Raw genomic sequence first — 21,123 nt, 5'->3', positions numbered from 1 at the left:
TCCACTCTCTTAAGCAGGCAGCCACGATCCATCAATAGGAGATGCCAGGTGAGTCAAAAAGAGTTGACACTTTTGCTTCAAAAGGTTGTTAATTTTGGTAAGGGAGAGAGACTGAAATGTGTCCCCGTGTATATTAATCTGCATGGTTTGGGCTCAAGGGAATAGAAGAGAAGTTTGGGGAATCCTGGGGTCTTAAAAAATGTTTGAGTTTCCTTCATGTCTTATTGCTATTATTTTAAAAGGATTGGGTGACTGGGCGCGCTGGCTCACGCTTGTAATCCTAGCACTTTGGGAGGCTGAAGCAGGAGATCACCAGAGGTCAGGAGTTCGAGACCAGCCTGGCCAACATGGCAAAACCTCATCTCTACTAAAAATACAAAAATTAGCCAGGCATGATGGTGCATGCCTGTAATCCCAGCTACTGGGGAGGCAGAGGGAGGAGAATTGCTTGAACCCAGGAGGTGGAGGTTGTAGTGAGCAAAGATTGTGCCACTGCATTCCAACCTGGGAGACAGAGCAAGACTCTGTCTCAAAATAAATAAATAAATAAATAAATAAATAAAAGTAAATAAACAAAGGGATCGGGTGAGGGGGGAATTTCTGTTAATAAAGACATGGTATCTTGAGGGAAGCATTTCTCCCTAAGTGCAGAGTTATTCTCGTCAGAGAGAACTTCTCTTAACATACAGCTCGAGGCAAAATTAAAATCCAGAAACACAGTTTAAGAGAGTATGAACTCTTGCTAGAACTGCAATGTATCTACCCCAGGGGTCCTAAGAATTTGCTAACCCCTAACTGCCAGTTCTTCTGCAGCCAAGAAAATCAAGCAGCTAAGAACTCCTTGGGGAAGGCAGGGTGGTGAATGGAGACGTATTATAAAATATACACCTTCAAGAGAACAAGAATTACAGGTAACCTCCCTCTTCTCCAAAGCGAATGGTGGTAATAGAACTCCTCTCTGTGGACACTAAGAAGGCCTTGCTTGTTCTGTGGCTTTGACCATTTATATTTAATTTATGGTTTTAATTTTCTGGAAAGAGCCCAAAGGAGCCCACTGCCCGATGGTGTGCATGATACAGGTTTGGTAAACACAAGTTAAAATAAAATTAAAATGCTCCAGTGCCTTTGGATGTGTCTAAAACAACAGAATTAAGAGACTCTAAAAACTAGGGTCATAATTATCTTTCAGTTTATCATAAATGGCAAAGTGTAAGGGAAGAAAGGTGAGTAAAGAAAGAAATGGGAGGGGGCTTTAAAATGACAGGATATAGCATTAAGCATGGTTGAACCAGACTTAAATGTTGGCCCTACCAGCCTTCCTGAAAATGGAACATTATAGCCTTGCAAAATCTGGATTTCACAGTGAGAAAAAAATCAAACATAACACTTCTCACTCTGAATCACTTTACCCAAAAGAGGGTTTTGAATTGAAACCTTCATTACTGCCAATAACTGAGTTTACCTAAATAATCTCTAGCACTTTGGAAAGAGGGTAAGGCCACTGCTGTTTGGCAGATTTAAAAAAGGCAGGAGTTGTGTCCTAGAGAAACCTTTTCTTCCCTTGAACTTTTTCAGAAAAGCTCTCCTGCTTTGGGCCCTCATCTCCAGAGGAATCCATTGTGCAAAGTGTAGAATATGGACCCATAGAAATATTGGCTTATTAACATGTATTTTTCTTTGGCATTGCCCATGCATGCGCTAAATGCAGACTTTTCATTCTTGGGAAGGGTAAGGTAAGCTATTTAAACTTACTTGATTTCAGGAAATATCCACAGAGACATCCTAGACCCTCAAGAACCTTGCATCTGTGTTCAAACAGTTGAATTTAAACAAACAGATGACATTTTGAATTATATTTTTAGGTTCCACACTTATTGAGCAGTGGCTAAGAGCAAAGGACTGTGCATAATGTGCTGTGAAACTTAGTAAGATTTTTGTTCCGGACTGGAATTGTGTATGGGTTCCCAAATTGAGACTTCACTGTGCTTGTACAACAACAGACGCGGTCAACAACAGATAATATTCAACAGCCCCTGGGTGCATTGGTGTTTATATAATTCTAACAATTACAATAAGAACTGACACTTTAAAAATTCCTACTATGTACCAGCTTGTGTCCTAGGCTCTTTACTTGCATTAATTAATTTGATCCACATAACAATCTTATGTGGTTATGATATTAGTTTCCTAGGGGTGTCTTAATCAATTGCCCCAAACTGGGTGGCTTACAACAACAGAAATTTATTTTTTCACAGTTGTGGAAGCCAGAAGTTCAAAATCAAGATGTCAGCAGTGTGTGTCAGTTCCTTCTGGAGTCTCAAGGAAGGATCCATTGTATGAGTCTCTCCTTCCCTCTGGTGACTGCCTAGCAATCGTTGGCATTTCTTGGTTTGTGACTGCACCTCAGTCTTTGCCTGTCTTAACATGGCCTTTCCCTCCATGTGTCTCTGTGTCTTCGCCTTTTCTGTGACTTAAAGGATAGTCATGAGATTTACGGTCACCACAATACAGAATGATCTTATCTGGATATCTTTATATTAATTACATCTAAAAAGATCCTTATTCAAAATAAGGTGACATTCTGAGATTCCAGGTGGCACTTATTTTGGGGAGTCACTATTCAACTTACTATGGTCTTCCCTGCATGGATGATGAGGTAGAATGTCAGTTTAGGAGGTTGTGCAAGGTCACAGAGCAGGTGAGAGGGAAAATCAAGGTTTGAGCCTAGGTGTCTGAATCCAGAGGCATTGATCTTCACGATCACAATATCACACCATTCTGCTATGCTATACTCCTTTTCTCCTCTACACTTTACTGTGGGGAAACAGGTCATCCAATATAGTGACTAACTAAATTCCTCCAGTCACTGCAGCATGAAGCAATGAATTAATGTGAGACCACATAGATCTGAATGGTGCAAGGGGTGAACTGCAACAGTTGCTGTTGGTGCCCTACAGATGCACCAAGATCCTCTTAACTAGTTTGGTTATCGTGCTCCAAGTTCTGCAGGTGCTTCTGCTAATGGCTCACATCTGCAGTTTTCTCTGGGAGATTGTCCAGTGATTGAAGCCACATTGCCCAGAGGATGTTAAGCTAAGGCTCCTTCTCCCCTGCCATACAATAGTTTTGACTGGTTGGGGCAGGGGCACAAAAGTCCCACTCACTTATTTCAAGACAGGACTGAATCCCTTAGTGGGCTAGAGTTAACCCGACCCCACAGTCTTGCATTTCTCCATCCCCTTCCCTACCCTGCTGCTCTTCCTCTTCCCAAGGTTTTCCAAAGAGATCTCCATGAATAAATCTCAGTGTACCCAAATCCTCAAATCCAGCTGTGCTGCTTGAATCAGATAACATTTTTCCTAAGTCATTTCATTTAGTGACAATAACTTGAAAGGTAATCCTAACTATCTCTACTTCAGAGATCAGGAAACTGAAATTAAGAGAAGTTCAGGGATGTGCCCAGGACTTCATAGAAGTACGTGATGGAGCCGAGTTTCAAAGTCTGGTTGTCTGCAAGCCCCACTTTCTATTAAACTTTCCTGTCTCCTTAGCAAAACACTCAGGCTCAAGAAAAGCATGCCCGTGGGAATGGGTCTGGTCTAATGAAAGTTTTTTGCGGCATTTGAATCAGTCACAATTGAGTACTTAATAAACAGAGGCTATTTCTTAAAAAAAAAAAAAAATAGATATTTGAAACTTTTTTTTTTTTGAGACAGAGTTTCACTCTTGTTGCCCAGGCTGGAGTGCAATGGCGCAATCTCGGCTCACCGCAACCTTGGCCTCCCGAGTTCAAGCAGTTCTCCTGCCTCAGCCCCCCGAGTAGCTGGGATTACAGGCATGCACCACCACGCCCAGCTAATTTTGTATTATTATTATTATTATTATTATTATTATTATTTTAGTAGAGATGGGGTTTCTCTATGTTGGTCAGGCTGGTCTCGAACTCCCGACCTCAGGTGATCCGCCTGCCTCGGCCTCCCAAAGTGCTAGGATTAGAGGTATGAGACACCGCAGCCAGCCAACCTTTTTTTTTTTGTTTTTTGAAGAGAAATCATTTTCCTGACTATTTTCTAAGGCTGTCAGAATTGTCTGGGATGATGCACATTTGCACATTAAATGCTTCGCACTGCACTTGGTACATACAGCACACTCAGAGAAGGCAAGAAAATTAAATATCATTAATTTCACTCCTGTCCAGTGCTGCAACTCCTGAAACCTGAAGTCTGTGACTCACCAGTACTAAGCCCCAGAGTCCTGATGGGGCACCTCAAGGAGACACTTCAGCCACCTAAGTCAGCTGGACCACCCCATAACACAGTCACTTCGAGGCAGTCATTCATGGAGGTGCCAGTCTGAATTCAGAGTCAATGATAAGGGAGGCTTCCATGGCAGAGTGAAAAGCACACACCTGAGAAATGAAAAGAAATGGTAAAGGTCACACGTCTCAGGATGAATTGCACTGTGTGACACCCTAGCTGAAATCCTATCCCACAGGGCCATCAGGTGAGCAATTAAAGAAAGTGGCTGAAATTGCTTCCATGTTCTTTTTTCTCTTCTACGAATATCTATGCTGAGACTTTTTCCCCGTGTGTGTGTGTATATGTGTGTGTGTATACACATGTGTGTGTATACATGTGTGCAGCTGCCCATGCTTGTGCAGGCCTCTGTGCTAAAGTTGGTGTCTTCATTCAGACTGCACTTCATTATGGTTTTGCTTGATGTCTGCCTCTCTCTTCCATTGCCTTTCCTCTAATTCATGCTCTACATTGCAGCAAGAACGCCATTCCTCTGTTTAATGTACTTTCATGGATGCTCACTTGTCTAGACACCTTCTCATGGGACACATTCTGCCTTCTACTTATAACTTATTTATCTACCTTCTTTAACACAATGACCACTTCTTCCTTAAAGATTCAGCGTTGACATCATCTCTTCCATTCATGGAGGCTTCCCAACTCTTCCAGGCAGAGTGAGTCATCCATTTCCCTGGGCTCCTCTGGCATCTTATAGAGACTTCTGTTGTGGATGCCCCTGCTCTGTGCCACAATGATGTGTCGACAAGTTTGTCTCTCCCACAACATACACTGTGGGATTCTTTAAAACAGAGATGGTGTCATGAATTTCTGGTTTGGCATGTTTGAAAATATTATGCAGAACATTGGTTTTTTTAATAAAAGAAAAATGAATAAACAGAAGGATAAAGCATTAAGCTTAACCTCTATATACAGAATTCTGTATCTGTAAAAAGAGGATAATAAAGATACCCAGTTGTGGTAGATTAAATGATTAACTGCAATTCTTTACTCTTTCCTTTTGTGCCACATGGGCAGAAGCTTGGGTGTGTTACTCACTTTGGCAAAGAACATGTGGGTAGACATGAGACCGTGCCAGTTCTAAGCCTGTACCTTAAGAAGAATCACAGTGTCTCTTTACCTCTTTCCTTCTACCATTACCATGAGAAGCATTCTCTCTGGATACCTGTTCGTGTTATCCCTACAGCCTGGATTGCAGTATGAAGACATGTGCAGAATAAATGCCTAAGCCGACCCCAGGCCTACGGTGAGAAGCAGAACAGCCCAGAGAAGCTCAGCCTAGGGCAACAGAGACAGCCTAGTCAACCTACAGATCTGGGACAATAAATGCTTCTGCTTTTAAGCCACCGAGTTCTGGGAGGTGATTTGTTCCACAGCATTATAGTGGCAATAGCTGATACTTCAACCTCATTTCGTTTTTGTAAGGGCTAGATCTGATAATTCATGTCAAAAGCCCTAGAACCTGGTAAGCACAGATATTAGGATTCACTATTATTAACATTTGATCCTTATTAGCTTATAAAACTAAGTATTTTATGGGAAAGACCAGTTGGAAGAAAAAGAAAGCAAGAATCTATTTATCAAATTCAATGAGGTTCTCATAGCTGAACTTGGCAATTTCTTTGATATTTGCTAAAAGCCATTCATAGAATGTGAGGCAAGATGATGGGAGGCCTCAGAGGATTCGAATTTAAGCACAAAGAAAAACAGTCTTGGCACAGTGGCTCTCCAGCATGGGAGTTGTATACCCACTTCGGTCATCATTGCAATGATCCACCAGCTTTCCTATGGCATTTTCATTTTGCAAAATACTTCATTTAACAATCCCTCACTTAACCACTCCTTGGAGCCAATCTGTACACAAAAATAAACAGTTACTTCCTAGAGACTGGGAAAAAGTGAGACTTCTAAAGCTTTGGCCAGTAGCCTCTCTTTGTTCATTGAGGGACCATGTTCCCATAGTCCCATCTTCACCCCAAACTGCCTTTCTAATCTCCAGACTAAGATGTCTAATTGCTGCCAGACATCCACGACATGAGGTCCCAGACTCATGTCACGCTTAAGATGTCAAAAACAGAATCCATCATCTTCTCTCTGTATCTAGGGCCTTGGTCTCAAGCTGTGGCTCCGATTGGGTCCTTATCTCAGTACCCAAACCAGAACCTGGTGGTATCCATGACTCCTCTCTCTCACTCTCCCTTTCTCTATTCCTTTCCCCAGGCATCCAAGTTCTAATTATTTCTCAAATCACTCCACATCACTCCATCATCACTTCTTTCACGTCACCTTTTGCCTGGTTAATAGTAAAAACTTCCCTTTTTGTCTCCCTGTCTCAACTTCTCCATCGTTTGCTCTTTCTGCTTTTTTTTTTCATATTACTTATCATTGATCACCATCTTTCTTTTTTTTTTACTGTGCATATCTGTCTATGTGTGTCTGTGTGAGTGTATGTGCATGTGTGTGTGTTTTCCTAAGTATACTTCATTCTCCCTATTGGATTGTAAATTCCTTGTCTTTAGGAGTCATGCCTAGCATTTTGTTCACACTCAAGAAAAACTTGTTAGACCTAATCAAAATTCAGATTAGATATTTAACCAAGCTCTCTGGATAAATGTTTCTACTCCTCCATTCCCATTCGTATTAGTTCATTCTCACACTGCTAATAATAAAGACATTCTTGAAACTGGGCAATTTCTAAAGGAAAGAGGTTTAATTGACTCACAGTTCCACATGGCTGGGAAGGCCTCACAATCATGAATGAAGGTGAAAGGTGAAGGAGGAACAAAGTCATGTCTTACATGGTGGCAGGCAAAAGAGAGTTTGTGTAGGGGAATTCCCCTTTATAAAACCATCAGATCTCCTGAGACATTCACTGTCATGAGGACAGCATGGGAAAGACCCACCCCAATGATTCAATTACCTCCCACTGGGTCCCTCCCATGACACACGGGAATTATGGGAGCTACAGTTCAAGATGAGATTTGGGTGGGGACACAGCCAAACCATATCACCATTTATTAAAGCAGAACTATTTTGAGAGGGAAAAGCAACAATTAGTTCAGAACAAATATCTGTCTACCAGGGATCAGTTGAATCCCAGTTCAGAGTATAGCTGTCTATAATAGCTTATGTAGGGAAGACTCTTGATAGGAGTAGGGGTTGAAGGGGACATCAAAAAATAAGGTGAAAGAGTGGCCGGGCACAGTGGCTCACACCTGTAATCCCAACACTTTGGGAGGCTGAGGTGGGTGGATCACTTGAGGTCAGCAGTTTGTGACCAGCCTGGCTAACATGGTAAAACCCCATCTCTACTAAAAATACAGAAATTAGCTGGGCGTGGTGGTGCATACCTGGAGCCCCAGCTACTCGGGTGGCTGAGGCACAAGAATTGCTTGAACCTGGGAGACAGAAGTTGCAGTGAGCCAACATCACGCCACTGCACTCCAGTCTAGGTGACAGAGTGACACACTGTCTCAAAATAATAATAATAATAACAATAATGTGAAAGAGGAGGAGACACTAACATTACAAAACACATGCTGATTCCCAGGTGCTGCTAAGGCTGTTTCTCCCCCTTTATCTGATTCATCTTCAGAGGCTGGGAGGTAGGAAGAGGGGCCAGCAGGAATTTGAGAGATTATCTGCAAAGGCCTGCATCCACAACGTGCTAGCTACATTGTTCATCATGTTTATAATTCACTTATAACATGTGTAATACAGGGATGATTATAAAAGTACTTGCCTTTAAAGTCATTTTGAGAAATAAATGAAATAAAACCTCATACAGTCTTATGCAGTCCTCAATCCCACTGTTTAGAGATTGTTAATACCCATTTTACAGACAAGGTAAGCCCTGTCAGGACAGCTTGGTAATTGATACAAATGAAGAGTAAAGTTGAGAATCCTGTCCTTATCGAGCCTAAAGTCCAAGTACCTTCTGGCTTTCCAATATTCTCCCAGTCTGGGATCAGCTGGACAGGATGGGAGAGGACATGCAGGAACAATCTCTAGGAATTGCCCCATTATTACTCATGACCCCCCCTCCTCCCTGAACACCTTTCTCCACACATTTACCTATTTCATCTGGCTAAATGTTTTCCCTTCTTTGAGGACCACCAGAAATATTGCTTCCATGGTTATGTCGGCTAAGCTCACAGTGCTGCCACGTGGGCTCTAACTCAGACCCTGATCCTATCATCGTCTTTCCAAACCTTGAGATGACAGTAACACTTTGAGCTGTGATATATACATATATATGTGTGTGTATATATATATATATTTGGGGGGGTGGCTCTCAGAAGTCAAAACGTTATTTACCACAAGGGGTTAATTTTCTGAGGACAAAATAATCTTTTCATCCTTTTTATTATGCATCGTTTTTCAAGGAGGATGTTGGGGATTATAGTGATAATGTACACAAATGAAATGACCTTGGTGCTGCTGGCAAAGACTTGGATCTGCTCTGAGTTTAAAGGGAGAAGACAAGGAAGCTCCCGGATACGTGAGCAGGCTGACTATGCTAAGGGGGAGAATGGCTGAGTCCTAACTATCTTTTAGATGTCAAGTGCATTTTTTTCTCCCCTGAGAAAGAGAATGTTTTGCTTATGATGTGGCTTTGGGTGGATTAAGTTGGGCAGGCAGCACACAAAAGGAATCCTCTTAAGCCTCATCTCCTCTGAGGCCCACTGTTTTCCACTTTCTGACAGCACTGGCTGTGACTTCAGTCTTGCTACCTGCCTGATCTTTCACCCTAGGACAGAAACAAAGGTGATGAAATTGAAGGCTCAGCAAGGGAGCCTGGCTTTTCACCTTGCAGGTGTGAGGAAGAAAAGGCTGGTGTGGGGGAGGGAACTGCAAGGAATGCCCCTACACGCTGTGGTCTACTCTCCCTAACACGACCCGAAAAGCCTGTGTGGAGTCACACACGTACCCCATCCCGCCCTCCGGCAACAGCACAACGGGTTTATGGGTCGGAGTGGGGGAAGGGACACTTTGTGAATGCAGCTGGTCGTCATTTTAAATCTTAGTAGAAGAAGAAAAGGTGCAGACAAAATAAGCTGTCTGGACAAACCACTATGTGGATTAGTAATGCCTGAACTTGATGGAGAAGCCAGAGCCCAGGGTCAAAGGATAAACTGATTGGTGGGACCTTTTTGATGCCTGAATTTTAGTGAAGCGATTAGTGCCAATTAGAATGACACTGGAGAAGAGGCTGGAAAGCTGGGGCATCCGGAGCGTGTCAAGAGAAGGGGTTTGTCGGCTGAGGCGCAAAGGAAGATGGGTGATTAGGAAACATAATTTGCTCAATTACTTGTGATTTGGCTCAAGTTGGTTTTGGGGACTGTTTTTGTAACCTGAAAATAGGGGCCTTAGAAGCCTTTGAAATGTAGAGTGAAATAATTTCAACCCAAAGCAGACTTTAAGAACATAAAATCTGCCAGGCTAGTTTGGAATCACCATGGGCCCAGGCTGCCATTTTGTCATTGACAGGGGCACCTGGGGCAGGAGGGAAGTGGATAGGGAAAGGGCTGAGCTGTCAAACACAAGAATTAAGGAAGTACCTGATATTTTTCCAGCAGTTGTCTTAGTCCATTTACATTGCTATAAAGGCATTTCTGAGGCTGGGTAGTTTATTTTTAAAAAAGAGGTTTATTTGGCTCGCAGCTCTGCCAGCTGTACAAGAAGAATTATGTCAGCCTCTGCTTCTGTAGAGGGCTTCAGGAAGCTTCCATTCATGATGGAAGGCAAAGCGCAGCTGGTGAGCACATATCACATGGAGAGGGAAGAAGAGAGTAAGAGGGGAGGAGGTGCTAGGCTCTTTTTTAACAATCAAATCTCTCAGAGACTAATAGAGCCAGAACTTAGTCATTACCTCAAGGACTGGCACCAAGCCATTCATGAGGAATCTGCTCCCATGACCCTAACAGCTCCCACTAGGCCCAACCTCCAACTCTGGGGATTACATTTCAACATGAGATTTGAGGGAGACAAATATGCAAACTATATCAGTAGTCTATCACAGACTGTCACCTAAATCAGCCACTGAAACTATTCCCAAGCTATCATTGTATTTGCCTTTCCTGCCTTTTGGAGTAAAATTGTGGTGTGTTGACCTGATCCCTTACTAGTTGTATGGACTCTGGCAAGCTACTTAAGCTCTTAGTATCAGCGTCCACATTTTAAATACAGGTCAAATAATAGCTATTCTTTATAATTGTTTTGATCAGTAAGTGGGAAAATAATAAAATATGGTTAATAACACTATAGCACTTACAACTTACCACATACTGAACTAAACAACATACACATATATTAGCTCATTCCTCCTCACACTAGCTATGAATCTGGATTTCATAAACCCCATTTCAGAGCATAGGGAATTGTTCATTCTATGATTGGGCTTACCTTGGGATCAGAGCTAAGAGCTTGGTGGCTGTGGGGCTGTCCTCCAACCTTTGTGTCTCAGGATCTGCTCAAGTCACAGAGTAGAGGGTATGAGTGAATGGACTGGTTCTCACTTCAGTTTTAGTTGTTTCAGAAATATGCATTCTATCAGTTGCCCGAAAGATTGGGCAATTCAATGTGATAGAAGCAGAGACAGTTACATACGTATTAGCCCAAATAAGAAAGAGTCTTTTCTGAGAAATAGAAATAGCTGGCCTCAAACTGTATTTATAATCACTTTCTCCTGTGCTTTGCACACAGAGTCCAAGAACCACATTAACCAAACTGTATAGAATAAATTAAGATATTTGAGTCTAACTGACAAAATGTTGCCTTTTAAAAAATGACTTTAAACGATATTCCAGTGGTTGCTTCGGTCTCACTTTGTTCCTTCAAAAAATATATATATATATCTTGTTCTGAAGAAAGCTGAAATATATATATTAAAATATGTAAGAAATATATATTAAATGTATTTAAAATATATATTAAATGTACATGAAATATATATTAAATATATTAAATGTACGAGAATATATATGAAATGTATATATGAAATATATGTATATGAAATATATAGAATGTATATACAAATATATACTATATATGAATGTATATGAAATATATACACAAAATATATATACAAATATATATGAAATATATACAGGAAATATATATATTTCAACTTCCCTCAGAACAGGATGGGGCCTAAAATATAGGAATCTTTAAGCTTTTACATAATTCTTTCCTCTATGTTTTCCACATGTATGGAAGAAAGCATATGTGTTGCAGTAGGAATATTTTATTTCTAGTGATTGTCTATTGCTAGACAACTTGATTTTGTCAAGCCAGATAGAAGAACTCATTTTATATAGTGACAAATAGACATGAGTAAATTATCTGTTAAAAACGCACAGGGAGAACCAAGAACTAAGTTGAGCTGTCACCAACAAAGATGCAAAGTTCATTGAATGTTAAAAGAGTTGGGCTGGCTAACTCTGGTCATCTGACTTGAATATTAGAAGGCTTTAACTATTAAGGGGCAGCAGAGTTTCTCAGACTCAGCACTACTGAGATTTTGAACTGGGCAATTCTTTGTTGTAGAGAGCTGGGCTGTGCATTACAGCATGTTAGCAGCATCCCTGACCTCCTTCCATCAGATGTCAGTAGCACCATCACCCCCAGCTGTTACAACCCAAAATATTCTAGACATTGCCAATGGCTACTATGAGAGCAAAATAACTCCTGTTAAGAATCAGATTAAATTTATATTTGGCTTACATTTATACCAGAGATTAGCAATGTTTTTTTTGTGTTTGTTTGTTTTGCGAAGAGTAATAGAGTAAATATTTTAGACTTGGGACCTATTACTATACTGTGTCAATATTGTGCAAAAACATTTATACATAATATACAAATAAAAGAGCATGACTTTGTTCCAAAAAAACTTATTTAGAAAAAGATAAAACCGGAAGTCTGGCTGGATTTGACCTCTGATTTATTTCATTGAGAAATAACAGGGCATAAGATTACATAATATGTTGCTTGTAATGAGTGAAAAAGAACATTTCTACTCAAGAATCAAATAAATGTCACTGATAGCTCCATTCAGAGATATCTGCTGCCATCTTCTCAATATGAGTACACACACACACACACACACACGTGCATACATACGTTTTTTGTTAAGGACACAAATTTGAAATCTTAGTATAATTTTATATCTGAATGTTTACTTCATCACATTATTTATAACGTAAGTAATTTTTGGTGTTGTATATCCTTTTTTTTTTGAGACAGGGTCTCACTCTGACCCCCAGGCTGGAGTGCAGTGGCACAATCTCGGCTCACTGCAAGCTCCGCCTCCTGGGTTAATGCCATTCTCCTGCCTCAGCCTCCCGAGTAGCTGGGACCACAGGCGCCCACCACCACACCTGGCTAATTTTTTGTATTTTTAGTAGAGACGGGGTTTTACTGCGTTAGCCAGGATGGTCTTGATCTCCTGACCTCGTGATCTGCCCGCCTCAACCTCCCGAAGTGCTGGGATTACAGGCGTGAGCCACCGCACCCAGCCTGTATATCCTTAATAAACCCAACTTTTAATGACTGGGTAAGTCACTCATTTTATTGATATACCATAGTTTATTTCATATAATTGGATATTTTTCTTTTTCCCATTTTTTCCTATCATGTGAATAAAAGTGCAATGAATATCCATTTATCTGATAATTTTTATAGGACAAATTTCTAAGAGTAGATTAAAGAATAAAAATAGTTTTAAATTTTCTTGATCATTTTTACAAATTGACATTCGGAAATTATCCAATGGCTTATATTCCCATCAGAGAATTAGATATTTTGAATTTAGTTGCATCCTTGATTGTAAACTTCCAACAGGCAGGGTGCACAGCTTTCCACTTTAACCATTTCCCATAGTACCCTGCACAATGTCTGCTATAACCCTCCATATGTAGAGCAGAACACAGAATTCCAAAACTGAGATATATGCTATTGTAAAAAATGTAAAATTTATTTTCACATCTTCAGAACAACTCTGGTTTGCTGTCCATGGGAGTGACTGGTTGTATATGGAATGTTCCTGCAAGTATGGGACAAGCAGTAAAGGCCACAGCCTCAGGATCCAAGTTGCATAAATGGACATGTCACAGGTTGAGTGGGTGTAAAAAAATGACATAGGACTCACATAGTAGAGTTATTGACATGAAAGGAAGACCAGGAGGGGTCCCATTTCCTTGAACAATTCTAGGGTTGTGTCCTTTAAATGTGCGGAATATTACCATTAGGAAAATATCATTTATGTGGATCATTGGATTTCCTGTTTTTAATCCCTGCAAGCATTCTGGCAATCTTCAGAGGTAGCAGAAACCACAATCATGCTGTACGGAATCTCGAGCTTGCGTAGACCACCCAATCCTATGGGGAAATTTCTTATAACCGGTTCTTTCTCACAATTCCTCCAGGCCTAGGTGAGACAGCTGACCAAACTGCAGACCTGGGCTCTGTTGAAGGAATGAGGAAGCCTAAAATCTAGCACGTCTTGTGTTTTATCCTCCAGGGTTGAGTCTAATATGGGGTGAGAGGTCTGAGCCACACAAATTTTTCCACAGAAAAACTGGAGAGAACTAATGCTTTGCCTCTGAGTGCTTATTTCTGTGGCTCTTTGGCAGTGTTCCTTGAGCTCATTTCACCAGAACAGAGTGTCGATATTAGACCAGTCCTCAGAAACCTCTGGCTTTCAATCTCAGCAAATTGTGTGTGTGTGTGTGTGTGTGTGTGTGTGTGTGTGTGTATGTGTATACCTGTATGTAGATATTTATATATAAATATCTATATCTCAATATCTATATATCATAGATAGATGGCAGAAGATATCTATCTATATACATCTATATCTATCTATCTATCTATCTATCTATGTCTGCAGGTGTGTTTGAAAGTCTTAAGATCACGATGATATAAATGATGAACCCAGTGCCCTATGTTTACAACCTTATCACCCTGATCATGTGGTTTTAAATGTTTCAGTTACAGATTATTTGGCCAGGAAATCAATACTGTCTTCAAAGATCTTTATGCACTATTACCTCTCAGTGGTACTGGTTACTGGATGGGCACAGAGAACACATTCTGAAAGAACTGTGACTGCTTTTGGCGAAAATGAGTAAATGTGACCTAGCATTGTGAAAAAACACACGTCACCCATGTCAGGCTCTCTGCTTGGATTGACACTCTTGGCAGCGTCTTAAGGCACTTGCAGCCTGTCAAAACCCTTCACTGAGAAAGTGACATATGATTAAAGGCCTCAGTTCTGTTACACACTTACATAAATGCCATATTCCTGGATGAGGCAGTTCATGCTGCTGTCCCTAAAATTGCAGCCCGTAACCCACACTTAGCACTTTTTATTTTTTTCTTGGCTTTAGTTTCCCCTGTAGAACTGATCACGATTTAACATGTGATAGATTGACTTATTTACCCTGAGTATTGACTGTCCACCTCACTCAACTCTAAGCTCAGCAAGGGCAGGTTTTGTGTGCTTGTTTCTGTTTTTATTTGCTGTGTGGAACCATTAACTAAAACAGTTGGCAATGTACTTTGATTGCAGGGCACACAACGGTAGCTGGATAAGCTTCCTTCTTGGATAGCTTAGAAGCTTCTGAGGGCAGCCATTATGTATAAGAATAGTGAATGTTTAATATAATATTGTGATTTTCCTCGATTTGGTCCTGAAATATCTCTCTGGAAATAGCCTTAAGCTATGATAATCACTTTCTAGGAAAGTCTTGATGGGGGAAAGTTACGTTGAGGTATATTGATTAGGTGCGAAGCAGGGCAGGCAACACAACAAAACAGAAAATAAAAGAAACATTTGATCGCTCACAGGTCCACAAGAGAAGAGGTATACTCAGGAGGGCTGACTGGAAGTCTGAAGACAGCATGGCATACAACCAATGGGTGGAGAGCAGGAGCTAGAGATGACATATGGGATGAGGCCTTCATTAAGGTCCATGGGTATTATCCATCAGGCTTTCCTGTAGGGATTGTGGATTGGTCAATTTAAAGAAAACACTTGTGAACAGGAGCGCTTATCTACATGATTCTGGCATTGATCATTGAGTTTTATCATGGACAGTAGCTGTGGGATTTTAGGCTAGTGAGATAAGAATAATCAGGCCATATTGCAAACAACAACAGGGGCGAGAAAAGTTTTAACTAGGCCAAAGGTGAAGGAATATAAGCAGGTTTCCAACAGTGGATACCAGGCCTAAAAATGGATGCCAAGGCAACAACTATATTAAACAACTTTATGACACATACATTTGTCATATAAATAGTCAGTCCTCTTGTATGTAGAGAAAAAGAATAATGATTAATATGTAACATGTTCAGATTTTTGCTTAATGGATCTGCTTTTAAATGAAGAGGTTACATATTCTAATCTGCTCTATAAGCCACAGTCTCTGTACTTGCCAACTGTTATTTCACCTTTATAATGGCACTCTGAGGTCAGTTTTATCTTTTTTTTAAACAATTAAGAAAATGGAAACTGAGGCTGCAAGATGTAAAGTGATTCCAAAGATTAGTGAAATGCACAACTTTTCCACTATATGAGGCTGGCCTAAAGAATTCCTCAAAAGATGTGAAGTAGGAGTAGCTTTGCATTTATTATGAAGTCCCACAGGCACAAAGTGCCCTCTAATGGCATGATTTTTTTTTTCTGACAATTTTTATTGGGTCAGGACATAATAACATGACATTTTTATGGGACTTTCATCTCAGAATCCCAAAGCAATCCCAAAGCACTTAGAACACATTAATTAGCTCTCACAACTTAAAAGGTAGGTAGCAAATTATTTTGATAGGAAATTATAATAAGGCTGGCAACAACAGCATAACAAGTGCTAGTGAATTGCCTTAAAGGAATGCAAAGGCACATGTATACATATGTAACTAACCTGCACATTGTGCACATGTACCCTAAAACTTAAAGTATAATAATAATAAAATTAAAAAAAAGGAATGCAAAGGACTCATATACATTTCCTAGGTTAGAGGAGAGGCTACTTATTAAAGGAAAGTGGAGTGGGAACAAGATTTGAGAAGATTTAGGATATCTTTCCATAGGTGGATGTCTTAGAGGTAGCAATGTTTCTTGTGCTGTGATTAGTGAGGTTGACTATTAACTCTCAACAAACATATGGTCATGTCTTCAAAAATAATTTTTTTGAAAATATAGCTAAAGAGTAGAGTTATGGACAACATTTAGTTCAACATTTATTTTACACCACTATATAAAGCTTGTGGGATGGATAAGATTTGGTTATTTTTTAAAACATTATTTCTTATCTACTCCTATGCATGGCATCTGAGTAGAAAATGCTGAAATGAGTTTTTCCTATGCCAAGATTCCAAGATATCTCTTTTCTACTGTAATGATAGCAATATTTATTGAAAGGCACATTTGTCTTTTCACTTACCTCTTTACTGAAGCCTTGAGAATAATTCCCAAGTAGAATCATAGCGTTCCATTAATCTGGGAAACTCTTATGATTACTCTATTATAAAGTAGTAACTGGGTTATTCCCTGAAAATTAAGAATCATTGACTTAGTCCAGGTTGTTAAAGATGATCTGATGTGGGAGACAGGTGAATTTACTGAAGTAAAATAGAAACACATGGAGATAAATGGCTACCAAAGTTCCCACAGCTAAATGCTGGTGGAGATGGGATTCACCTTTTGATCTCTGACTCAAATCTGGTGCTCTTTCTCATTCATCCCACTGATAAAGAAAAATGGCTTTGATTTTACTTTCTTTTTGCCAAGGGCTTATGCAATTAACTTATTGTGTACAATTGATAGGGACAGGGGGCAGAGAAATTCTAGGCAGAAAAAGGCAGATCCCCAGCAAAACCCCACGCTGAGCTGGAAAGCCTGAAACCATGGCCCAAAGTGAGAACTTATGTCTCTGTTTTCCTATTTGAATGTTGCATTTTCCTAATCCACCCATGGCTCTCCTCCACCTTATCCTGTGCCTATAAAAACCCCAGACCCAGCCAGCAGATGAGACTATGGCTGGACATCAGATAGAAGCAGCTTGACTTCAGAGGGACAGCTAGACCATGTAACTTTGGAGAACAATCTGGCTGGATATGGCTGGACTTCCGGGAAAGATTACCTATCCACCCCATCCTTTTTTAGCTCCCCTTCCCACTGAGAGCCACTTTCATTGGCAATAAAATCCCCCTCATTTACCATCTTTCAATTTGTTCATGCAACCTCATTTTTCCTGGATGCCAGATAAGAACTCAGGAGCCACAAGTGCAGATACAAAAGGCTGTCACACTGGCCCTTTGCCCTTGCTGGCAGAGGGCAGCTGTCTCACGCAAAAAGGCAGAAGACCCACTAAGCTGTTAACACTTAAGCCGTCCATGGATGGCAGAGCTAAAAGAGCACTGTGAGGCTTCAGGGGTCACAGGCACCCCTGCCTGGACATTGCCATGGGGCCTACATGGAATTTGCTCTTGCTGGCACTAAAGCATCTGGCTGGTTCCTGCACCTGCTTACCGGTGTGCTCCCTCCCACAAGGAGTAGAAAGCCATGTGTCTGAATGAGTGAACTTTGATCCCACTGGTGCTGAAGCAGCCAGCTGGTTCCAGCTCTCATTCACTCCAGTTCCCATACTCATTTGCTCACACTCTCCCTCCTGCTAGGAGTTGAGAGTGGTGGGCTGAGTAAAAGAGGCTCTCCTGTCATGAGTCCTGTGAAGGCATCAGGGAAATATTCTGCTTCACGATCACAGTTTTTCTTTGCTTAAGTGTCCTCCTGAACCTTGGGACATTATTTACTTGATCTTTCAAAGGAATCACCTGACTTGAGGTTTAGGGATTATGTCTGTGGACTCAAGTTGTATATATTTGTTTGCTAGGGGTGCCATAATAATGTTCCACAGACTGGGTGGCTTAAACCATGGACACTTATTTTCTGGAGGTTAAAAGTTTGAGATCAAGGTGTCAGCAGTGTTGGTTTCTTCCTAGACCTCTTCCCTTGGCTTGTAGACGGCCACCTTCCCCCTGTGTCTTCATATAGATTTCCTCTGCATCGGGGTCTTCCTTATCTCTCTTCTCATACTAAATTAGAGCCCACCTAGAGGACCTTACTTTAACTAATTACCTCTTTAAAGACCCTCTCTTTAAACACAGTCATATTCTGTGGGGGTTAGGACTTCAACAGGACATAAATGAGCCTGTAACATTGATGTGTGGAAACACTGAGCTCCATAACTTGGAGGCAAGATTATGCCTATCATAATAATAATAGGTATTTTAAATTCAAGTTCCACCACATGACAGGGAATGGACATGCTTTATCCCATGTTGTGTCATTAAAGCCTCACAAATCATGTCTTACTGGGCCTGTTTTCTAGGTTAGGTAGCTAATAGAAGGTAAGTGATTTCCCTGAGGTCACACAGCTAGTAAGTGGCACAGGCTGAGATTCCCAATGACCTCCAAAGCTCCTGTAGGTTTCTCTCCAGTTGGATTCAAATGCTGCAGCACTCTCAAGGGGATGCCCTCGCTGAAACACAATGCCCGGCCTGTCACTCAGAGCCTGAGTGTTCTTAAGCCACGAGGGTGGAAGCCTCAGTAGTGAGGGGAAACAGCCCAGACCAGAGGCACTGCAACTCTCAATGCAACACCAGGAGCCTTTCATGAAAGGCCACTCAGCCAGGCCCAGGAAGGCTGAAAGACATTTAAGTACTGCATGTTCTAACATGCGAAAAGCAACAGCTCTCCACCAGGCAGGCCTGAAATCAAAAGCCCAACACCATTGCCTCTCTGAGGGGCAGCCTGTCTCCCAGGAATGTGGCCATGATAAACGAGAAATATGTATAAAGTGTGAGCCCTTGCCCCAAAGGGTGCTGAATAAATGCCGGGTATTATACTATTGTTTATTTGGGCTACCCAAGTGCACTGGACTGAACAAGAGTATTTCTTTCACTGACAACCGTGGTCATTGTGGTAAAAAGATTTATGTTAGGACATATGAATGATGCCTCTGTGTATGTGTGTGTTTATGTGTGCGTGTGTGTGTGAGTGTGTGTGTGTGTGTTGCTAATATTTGGTGCGCTTTGTAGGGTAATGGGGGCTGCATTTATCCTGGAAAATGAGCTGGAAATTTCAGGAAAGTTTTGGTTACCCACAATTCCCATTTGACGGCCTTTCCGAAAGTTTTAGATTTAATCACAGAACCTTTATTTGAAGAGGAGCTCAGGAATTGCCTAATCCTTGTGTCCACCTAGTTTCAAGGCTTTACTATAACATTCTGGAGATGTGGTTAAACAACTTCTGATTGAACGCTTCTGCTGATGGTGGGCTCACTACCTCTGGAGGGACATTTGTTCCTTTTGCTGACAGCTTAAGGGAACAGAGGAAAGGAACCTTTATAGGGCACTTTGAATGTTTCAGGCACTGTGCCCAAAGCTTTACATGTGTCATTGCATCTACTTGTCTTTGTGACATTTGAGGTAGTTTTTATTTCTATTATTATTACCAGGAGCAAGGCTTACTAGGAACCACATATACTTCTTTGCACTTTATGTATAGTAAGTCATTTAATTTTTCCAACAACCCTCTGAAGTAGCTACTTTTATTTCTCTATTTTATGGATGATGAAACTGAGGCTCAAAGAGGTTAAACAGCTTGCTCGAGTTCACATAGCTAGAAAGTGAATTTGAACACTGGCAGCAGGTCCAGAACTCACACTTACATAGTAATGTTCTGCTGCCTCTAATTATCCTCATTTTAATGACAAGAAAACTGAGTCACAGAGCCTTTGTGACAGGTCACAGGTTACACAGTGAAAAAGTGACAAAATGGTGATTTGAATCTGGTTCTGCCTGACTTCAAATTCTTGTTTTCATAACTCCATATGACCTTCAGGTATGACAATGTGCTACTTGTACCAATTGGGACAAAATTGACCTCCCTTAAATCCTGTGCATGGACCCTTCAGGGTCTGCTGTAGAATTAATCCACAACAGCATTTCAGATATATAAGCAGTTTAGGTTGGCTTCAAGTCTAAATATATGCAGTTCTTTTGTTATTCCTTGCTCTTTAAAAGTTCTACATTCTGTAGTCTCATTGTCTCCTTCCAAAAGAGGAAAATTCGAAGTCGAGTAAATATCCTTGAGCCCCAATCATATGGAGTGATCTGAATGGACCAGAATGAACAACACTGTAATATACGCCTGCTCATTTATTCAGTTGGTCAATTACTTGCTAAGTAAATAAAAGTGCATTCAATGATCTGTGAAATATCAATGATTGGCTGTCATATATATGTATATATATGTGTGCATATATGTGTGTGTGTATATATACATATATATATATGACTACTTTGGGTTGTGAAATATTGGTCTATTTAGTCATGCACTTGCACCTAGTATTTTTATAGCTATTGCATTTTAAAAATACTGATATGTGATGACTAAATCCCCCTCCTTTTTTTTTTCAAAATTGTCCTGGTTAGTCTTAGTCACATATGTTTCCCTATTAATTTCAGAATAACTTTTTAGGTTTTGTAAAATGTTCTGTTGATATTTTCATTGTTGCTACACTTAAATTGTAGTTTCCTGACAGTTTTTTATATTCAATCTTTTAACCCATAAACATGGTATCTCTCATGGTTTAAGTTTTGTTTTTTCTCTTTGGGTAAATGTTAAAGGATCCCCTATAAAGGTTTTACATATTTTCTTAGATTTATTTAAAGGAACTTTACACTTTTAGTTGACGTTTTAAAGGTTATCTTATAACACTGTTTTTGAACACAAGTTTTTAACATT

The sequence above is a fragment of the Pongo abelii genome, chromosome 3 (genome assembly GCF_028885655.2).
Source record: "Pongo abelii isolate AG06213 chromosome 3, NHGRI_mPonAbe1-v2.0_pri, whole genome shotgun sequence".
NCBI classification, from domain to species: domain Eukaryota; kingdom Metazoa; phylum Chordata; class Mammalia; order Primates; family Hominidae; genus Pongo; species Pongo abelii.
The sequence above is the reverse complement of the archived record's forward strand: the minus strand, read 5'-3'. Positions refer to the sequence as shown.